Raw genomic sequence first — 9828 nt, forward strand, 5'->3', positions numbered from 1 at the left:
GAAGAGGCTTGGAGGAAGAGCGTCGTCAGAAGGAGAGGATGGAGCGGAAGAAACAAGAGGAGGAGAGGGCACGCCAAGCGAAACTTGCTTGTGAGGAGGAGAGGGCAAGAAAGCTTGCAAAGGCTCGCGAGGCGCAAGAGGAGGACTCGGCACGTGACAAGAAGGGGAAATGGCCTCGCTCTACTCAGTAGGGACTTCGCTTCGGTGCATTCGTCGTCAGCTATCTTCTAATGAATGTGTCGTGAACTTGTGAGGGCATGTGAGATGTTGGTGAACTATCTTCTAGGGCAAGCTGCCATTTGTCATTTGTAATGAATGTGTCGTGAACCATGTCGTAGTAATGTTTGAATTGTCTTAAGTTATGAACTCATCGGCATAAAATTTATGTTTGTTCAAATTGTTGTGATGCTGCAGTCATTGTAAGTATTATGATGTTCCGGTGAAATGAACGTGCTGTAAACTCCGTTTTTCTAGTAAACAGCCGTGCAGCGCCCAGAAGACAGGCGCTGCACTATACTGTGCAGCGCCCAAGGGATAGGTGTCACACAGTATAGTGCAGCGCCTGGGCGCTGCACTCTGACTTAGTAATTTTCGTGGATGGTCAGTGCTGCAAGCCTTCTGTGGCTCTCTGGATAGCCATGGCCAGTTGCGCAGCACCTATGACACGGGCGCTGCACTGTATGGTGCAGCGCCTAAGTGTTGGGCGCTGCACAGTACAGTGCAGCGCCTGGCTGTTGGGCGCTGCAGTGCTGTTAACTGCAAAACTGCAGAAACAGATGCCATTTTGGCCTCATGCAGCACTCACATAACTTGCTTGAACATCACTAAAATTACTGTAAACTGCACATACTGAACAAAGACAACTAATAACTTGAACATCACATCATTTAGGACAATTCAACATTACTACTAGTTCGCAAACACAAATACCACACTACTAAGAGTTCACCAACATATAACATAACCTCACAAGTTCATCGACATAATGAAACGGCTACAAGAGCACTAACAAACACAAGCACTAATGCCTTCCGCGCGTGTTCCTGGTGCCACGCCTGCACACAATCTTCTTCTTCCTGGGTGGACGAGCCTCCTCTTCCTGCACTTCCTCCTCCGCCTCCGCCTCCGCCTCATCATCCAACCTAGCCATCCACGAGGTCCCTACGACCACCTTTGGGTTGCCTCTGTTGTCAAAGTCGGTGGGCGTGTACCGGCGTATGGGCTGCCTAGGCTTCAACATATATGCGGACCGAACTTGAGAGTCCGCCAAAGTCATGTCATCATCAAGCCCATGGCCCTATCACACAATCAAACAATATGGTGAAGACCGGCGTCGTAATCAAGTGAGATGAGGGACTAAAGGATTAGTCATACCTCTTGGGTGACCGCACCCTCATCATCCAGATAAGCATATGAGGAACTCACATCGTCCCCCTGATGGTGAGATGAGGGGTCTGATGGTGTACCAGACCTAGAGGCAGATGGTTCATCAAATTCGGGATCACGGCAACCGAGAAGATTCGATAACCGCCTTAACTTCTTGGCCTGACGTTGTAACATGAACAAGTGTGGAAGATATCAAACTCCGCAACATAGACTGGCTCTCATAGTGAATGCGATATGTACCTTGAGGAATGCTCGTAGTGAACCATCATCATTGTCTTTTCCAACCGGTGTTTTCTCCAGAATAGACTGGCTCTCATCAGCTGCTTTCTTGATCTCGGTGCGCTGCGGATGAGAAAGAATGAACACGTTAGCCATTCAAACATGTGTAATACGGCCAACGGGAAAGTAAAGAAGGAACACTTTACCACATAGTTAATCACCGGAACATCAGGGACTCCTTGCCCTACCCTGACATCTCTGTTGTACTTCCCCTTTGATAGATCCTCAAAGTTTACGGGTTCTTCAAGAATATCCTCATTATATGCCGACGGGCATATCTCAACTCGAGTATTTCCAAGAAGCCATCGTATGTAGTTATCAAAAGCAAGTGGGTTATGCTCACGAAGCTGGGCGCGTGCACTGCTACGAGCTTGCTCCACGCAAAGCTGGAAGCGGGTAACATACGAAGCATGATGCTTGTCCCAGTCCTTTATCTTCCGCTGCCTTCTCCTGTCCAACCTACATGGTACAATACCAAACATTAGCAAAATCAAGAAGGACTGACGATGCTTAGTCAATACGCTCTCTTACCTATGAAGTGCTTTGTCCGTATCCACCCATTCCGGTGGGTGAGGCTGGAACAGACCAAACTGACGAAACACGCGATGTGGCAAATGAAACTCAACAGCCCAGTTGCATATCAGTGGGCACCGCATAAGCCAGAGATCCCTATCCCGCAAGCACATCGGGTTGATGGAAAACTCCGGGGTGTACCCAAGTCTGTCATCGGCGCCATATGGCTGCCATTCCACCTATGAAATAGGGCAACAATGCAAAATTGGTGACTTTTTTTCAGGCGAGCATGAGAAATGACTGAAGTAATGACCTTGTTACCTGCTCAGGCGTAATCGTGTCCAACTCGGCAATGTACTTTTGGTACATGAGATTGACATCGTTCGTCATCTCGGAAACCACATCCCACTTGTAAGCCCAAGTGGGGCGCCGTAATTCGTCATCTTCATACCAAGGATTAAACCTGACGCTCTTCGGGCGTCCAACAGGCAGACGCTCCCAGCTTCATACAGAAAGTAGAAGCATATTACCACCAATGACCGCACTATCTGTGATCCTGCAACACGCATCGTCCAGCTGCATATGAAAGAAACAATGTTAAGTTGACAGCAAGCTTGCATTGGTAATGAAGAAATGAGTTGATAACAAAACAAACCAACTACCTGTCGGTACAAGTACGCAAGAGTCACTGAACCCCAGCTCCATTTGCTATCGAAGACGGTCAACGCCTTCAGCCACATCCATGGAGCATTCTTGCCTGTGGAGTCAGGAAACAAAGTCCTCGAGACAACGTACCACATATAGACACGAGCATGTGTCTGGATCACATCATCAGTGGCATCCGCAGGACACGTCGCAAAGTTATTTTGAATCCACGTGAAAGCAGATCCGGCTGCTTTCCTTTCCCTCTTCTTCTTCTTCTCTTCTCCCTCCTCTACATCAGCCTCAGCCTCGGTAGGAGCCATACCGATAAGAGCAATCATCTGCTCGCGCCACCCATCAGAATCGGTGCTCATACAGAGAGGCCTCCCGTCGATAGCAAGACCTGAAGGAAATATGCCCTAGAGGCAATAATAAAGTACTATATATTTCCTTATATCATGATAAATGTTTATTATTCATGCTAGAATTGTATTTAACCGGAAACATAATACAGTGTGAATACATAGACAAACAGAATGTCACTAGTATGCCTCTACTTGACTAGCTCGTTAATCAAAGATGGTTATGTTTCCTAGCCATAGACATGAGTTGTCATTTGATTAACGAGATCACCTCATTAGAGAATGACGTGATTGACTTGACCCATTCCGTTAGCTTAGCACCCGATCGTTTAGTATGTTGCTATTGCTTTCTTCATGACTTATACATGTTCCTATGACTATGAGATTATGCAACTCCCGTTTACCGGAGGAACACTTTGTGTGCTACCAAACGTCACAACTAAATGGGTGATTATAAAGGTGCTCTACAGGTGTCTCCAAAGGTACTTGTTGGGTTGGCGTATTTCAAGATTAGGATTTGTCACTCCAATTGTCGGAGAGGTATCTCTGGGCCCACTCGGTAATGCATATCACTATAAGCCTTGCAAGCATTGTGACTAATGAGTTAGTTGCGGGATGATGTGTTACGGAACGAGTAAAGAGACTTGCCGGTAACGAGATTGAACTAGGTATCGAGATACCGACGATCAAATCTCGGGCAAGTAACATACCGGTGACAAAGAGAACAACGTATGTTGTTATGCGGTCTGACCGATAAAGATCTTCGTAGAATATGTGGGAGCCAATATGGGCATCCAGGTCCCGCTATTGGTTATTGACCGGAGACGTGTCTTGGTCATGTCTACATAGTTCTCGAACCCGAAGGGTCCGTACGCTTAACGTTACGATGACAGTTTTATTGAGTTTTGATGTACCGAAGGAGTTCGGAGTCCCGGATGAGATCGGGGATATGACGAGGAGTCTCGAAATGGTCGAGACGTAAAAATTGATATATTGGACGACTATATTCGGACTTCGGAAAGGTTCCGAGTGATTCGGGTATTTTTCGGAGTACCGGAGAGTTACGGGAATTCGTATTGGGCCTTAATGGGCCATACGGGAAAGGAGGGAAAGACCTCAAAGGGTGGCCGCACCCCTCCCCATGGGCTAGTCCGAATTGGACTAGGGAGGGGGGGCGCCCCCTTCCTTCTTTCTCCTTCCCCCTTCCCTTCTCCTACTCCCACAGGGAAAGGAGGAGTCCTACTCCCGGTGGGAGTAGGACTCCCCCCTTTGGCGCGCCTCTCCCCTTGGCCGGTTGCCTTCCCCTTGCTCCTTTATATACGGGGGCAGGGGGGCACCCCAGAGACACAACAATTGATCTATTGATCTCTTAGCCGTGTGCGGTGCCCCCCTCCACCATATTACACCTCGATAATATCGTTGCGGAGCTTAGGCGAAGCCCTGCATCGGTAGAACATCATCATCGTCACCACGCCGTCGTGCTAACGAAACTCTCCCTCAACACTCGGCTGGATCGGAGTTCGAGGGACGTCATCGAGCTGAACGTGTGTAGAACTCGGAGGTGCCGTACGTTCGGTACTTGATTGGTCGGATCGTGAAGACGTACGACTACATCAACCGCGTTGTGATAACGCTTCCGTTGTCGGTCTACGAGGGTACGTGGACAACACTCTCCCCTCTCGTTGCCATGCATCACCATGATCTTGCGTGTGCGTAGGAATTTTTTTGAAATTACTACGTTCCCCAACAGTGGCATCCGAGCCTGGTTTTATGCGTTGATGATATGCACGAGTATAACACAAGTGAGTTGTGGGCGATATAAGTCATACTGCTTACCAGCATGTCATACTTTGGTTCAGCGGTATTGTGAGATGAAGCGGCCCGGACCGACATTACGCGTACGCTTACGCGAGACTGGTTTCACCGTTCGGAGCACTCGTTGCTTAAAGGTGACTGGCGGGTGTCTGTCTCTCTCACTTTAGTTGAACCAAGTGTGGCTATGCCCGGTCCTTGCGAAGGTTAAAACAGCACCAACTTGACAAACTATCGTTGTGGTTTTGATGCGTAGGTAAGAACGGTTCTTGCTAAGCCCGTAGCAGCCACGTAAAACATGCAACAACAAAGTAGAGGACGTCTAACTTGTTTTTGCAGGGCATGTTGTGATGTGATATGGTCAAGACATGATGTGATATAATGTGTTGTATGAGATGATCATGTTTTGTAACCGAGTTATCGGCAACTGGCAGGAGCCATATAGTTGTCGCTTTATTGTATGAGATGCAATCGCCATGTAATAGTTTTACTTTATCACTAAGCGGTAGCGATAGTCGTAAAAGCAATAAGTTGGCGAGACGACAACGATACTACGATGGAGATCAAGGTGTCGTGCCGGTGACGATGGTGATCATGACGGTGCTTCGGAGATGGAGATCACGAGCACGGTGCTTCGGGGATGGAGATCACAAGCACAAGATAATTATGGCCATATCATATCACTTATATTGATTGCATGTGATGTTAATCCTTTATGCATCTTATCTTGCTTTGATTGACGGTAGCATTATAAGATGATCCCTCACTAAAATTTCAAGATAAAAGTGTTCTCCCTGAGTATGCACCGTTGCGAAAGTTCTTCGTGCTGAGACACCACGTGATGATCGGGTGTGATAAGCTCTACGTTCAAATACAACGGGTGCAAAACAGTTGCACACGCGGAATACTCAGGTTAAACTTGACGAGCCTAGCATATGTACAGATATGGCCTCGGAACACAGAGACCGATAGGTCGAGCGTGAATCATATAGTAGATATGATCAACATAGTGATGTTCACCATTGAAACTACTCCATCTCACGTAATGATCAGACATGGTTTAGTTGATTTGGATCACGTAATCACTTAGATGATTAGAGGGATATCTATCTAAGTGGGAGTTCTTAAGTAATATGATTAATTGAACTTAAATTTATCATGAACTTAGTCCTGATAGTATTTTTGCAAATTATGTTTTAGATCAATAGCTCGCGTTGTTGCTTCCCTGTATTTATTTTTGATATGTTCCTAGAGAAAATTATGTTGAAAGATGTTAGTAGCAAAGATGCGGATTGGATCTGTGATTTGAGGATTATCCTCATTGCTGCACAGAAGAATTATGTCCTTGATGCACCGCTAGGTGACAGACCTATTGCAGGAGCAGATGCAGACGTTATGAACGTTTGGCTAGCTCAATATGATGACTACTTGATAGTTTAGTGCACCATGCTTAACGGCTTAGAATCGGGACTTCAAAGACGTTTTGAACGTCATGGACCATATGAGATGTTCCAGGAGTTGAAGTTAATATTTCAAGCAAATACCCGAGTTAAGAGATATGAAGTCTCCAACAAGTTCTATAGCTAAAAGATGGAGGAGAATCGCTCAACTAGTGAGCATGTGCTCAGATTGTCTGGGTACTACAATCGCTTGAATCAATTGGGAGTTTATCTTCCAGATAAAATAGTGATTGACAGAATTCTCTAGTCACCATCACCAAGTTAGTAGAACTTCGTGATGAACTATAGAATGCAAGGGATGATGAAAGTAATTCCCAAGCTCTTCGTGATGCTGAAATCGACGAAGGTAGAAATCAAGAAAAACATCAAGTGTTGATGGTTGACGAGACCACTAGTTTCAAGAAAAGGGCAAAGGGAAGAAGGGGAACTTCAAGAAGAACGGCAAGCAAGTTGCTGCTCAAGTGAAGAAGCCTAAGTCTGGTCCTAAGCCTGAGACTAAGTGCTTCTACTGCAAAGGGACTGGTCACTGGAAGCGGAACTACCCCAACTATTTGGTGGATAAGAAGGATGGCAAAGTGAACAAAGGTATATTAGATATACAGATTATTGATGTGTACTTTACTAGTGTTTATAGTGTTGGGAATCGTAGCATAATTTAAAATTTTTTTACGCTCACCAAGATGCATCTATGGAGTCTACTAGCAACGAGGGGAAAGGAGTGCATCTACATACCCTTGTAGATCGCGAGCGGAAGCGTTCCAATGAACGTGGATGACGGAGTCGTACTCGCCGTGATCCAAATCACCGATGACCGAGTGCCGAACGGACGGCACCTCCGCGTTCAACACACGTACGGTGCAGTGACGTCTCCTCCTTCTTGATCCAGCAAGGGGGAAGGAGAGGTTGATGGAGATCAAGCAGCACGACGGCGTGGTGGTGGATGTAGCGGGTCTCGGCAGGGCTTTGCCAAGCTTCTGCGAGAGAGAGAGAGAGGTGTTGCAGGGGAGGAGGGAGGCGCCCAAGGCTGTGTGTTGCTGCCCTCCCTCCCCCCCTTTATATAGGCCCCCTGGGGGCGCCGGCCCAGGGAGATGGGATCTCCAAGGGGGGGCGGCGGCCAAAGGGGGGGAAGGGGTGCCTTGCCCCCCAAGGCAAGGGGGAAGCTCCCCCCCTAGGGTTCCCAACCCTAGGCGCATGGGGGGAGGCCCAAGGGGGGCACCCCAGCCCACTAAGGGCTGGTTCCCTTCCACTTTCAGCCCACGGGGCCCTCCGGGATAGGTGGCCCCACCCAGTGGACCCCCGGGACCCTTCCGGTGGTCCCGGTACAATACCGGTAACCCCCGAAACTTTCCCGGTGGCCGAAACTTGACTTCCTATATATAATTCTTCACCTCCGGACCATTACGGAACCTCTCGTGACGTCCGGGATCTCATCCGGGACTCCGAACAACTTTCGGGTTTCCGCATACATATATCTCTACAACCCTAGCGTCACCGAACCTTAAGTGTGTAGACCCTACGGGTTCGGGAGACATGCAGACATGACCGAGACGCCTCTCCGGTCAATAACCAATAGCGGGATCTGGATACCCATGTTGGCTCCCACATGTTCCACGATGATCTCATCGGATGAACCACAGTGTCGAGGATTCAATCAATCCGTATGCAATTCCCTTTGTCAATCGGTATGTTACTTGCCCGAGATTCGATCGTCGGTATCCCAATACCTTGTTCAATCTCGTTACCGGCAAGTCTCTTTACTCGTACCGCAATGCATGATCCCGTGACTAACGCCTTAGTCACATTGAGCTCATTATGATGATGCATTACCGAGTGGGCCCAGAGATACCTCTCCGTCACACGGAGTGACAAATCCCAGTCTCGATCCATGCCAACCCAACAGACACTTTCGGAGATACCCGTAGTGCACCTTTTATAGTCACCCAGTTACGTTGTGACGTTTGGCACACCCAAAGCACTCCTACGGTATCCGGGAGTTGCACGATCTCATGGTCTAAGGAAAAGATACTTGACATTGGAAAAGCTCTAGCAAACGAAACTACACGATCTTTTATGCTATGCTTAGGATTGGGTCTTGTCCATCACATCATTCTCCTAATGATGTGATCCCGTTATGAATGATATCCAATGTCCATAGTGAGGAAACCATGACTATCAGTTGATCAACGAGCTAGTCAACTAGAGGCTTACTAGGGACACGTTGTGGTCTATGTATTCACACATGTATCACGATTTCCGGACAATACAATTATAGCATGAATAATAGACAATTACCATGAACAAAGAAATATAATAATAACCATTTATTATTGCCTCTAGGGCATATTTCCAACATATAGCAACCCCTCGGTAATTGATACTGGTTCAGTTGCTAATAGTAGTAACTCGAAACAGGAGTTGCAGAATAAACAGAGACTAGTAAAAGTGAACAAAGGTATATTTGATATACAGATTATTGATGTGTACTTTACTAGCGTTTATAGCAACCCCTCGGTAATTGATACTGGTTCAGTTGCTAAAGAGTAGTAACTCGAAAACGGGAGTTGCAGAATAAACAGAGACTAGTAAAAGGCGAGGTGACGATGTGTGTTGGAAGTAGTTCCAAGATTGATATGATCATCATCGCACACTCCCTGTACTTTCGGGATTAGTGTTGAAACTAAATAAGTGTTATTTGGTGTTTGCGTTGAGCATGAATATGATTTGATCATGTTTATTGCAATACGGTTATTCATTTAAGTTAGAGAACAATTGTTGTTCTGTTTACATGAATAAAACCTTCTATCGTCATACACGCCAACGAAAATGGTTTCTTGGATCTCGATCATAGTGATACACATATTCATAATATTGAAGCCAAAAGATGCAAAATTAATAATGATAGTGCAACTTATTTGTGGCACTGCCGTTTAGGTCATATTGGTGTAAAACGCATGAAGAAACTCCATACTGATGGGATTTTGGAATCACTTGATTATGAATCACTTGATGCTTGCGAACCGTGCCTCATGGGCAAGATGACTGAAACGCCGTTCTCCGGAACTATGGAGAGAGCAACAGATTTGTTGGAAATCATACATACAGATGTATATGGTCCGATGAATATTGAGGCTCGTAGCAGGTATCATTATTTTCTGACCTTCACAGATGATTTGAGCAGATATAGGTATATCTGCTTAATGAAACAGAAGTCTGAAACATTTGAAAAGTTCATATAATTTCAGAGTGAAGCGGAAAATCATCGTAACAAAGAAATAAAGTTTCTACGATCTGATCGTGGAGAAGAGTATTTGAGTTACAAGTTTGGCCTTCAGTTAAGACAATGTGGAATAGTTTCACAAATTCATGCCACCTGG

This window comes from Triticum aestivum, chromosome 5D (genome assembly GCF_018294505.1).
Source record: "Triticum aestivum cultivar Chinese Spring chromosome 5D, IWGSC CS RefSeq v2.1, whole genome shotgun sequence".
NCBI lineage: Eukaryota > Viridiplantae > Streptophyta > Magnoliopsida > Poales > Poaceae > Triticum > Triticum aestivum.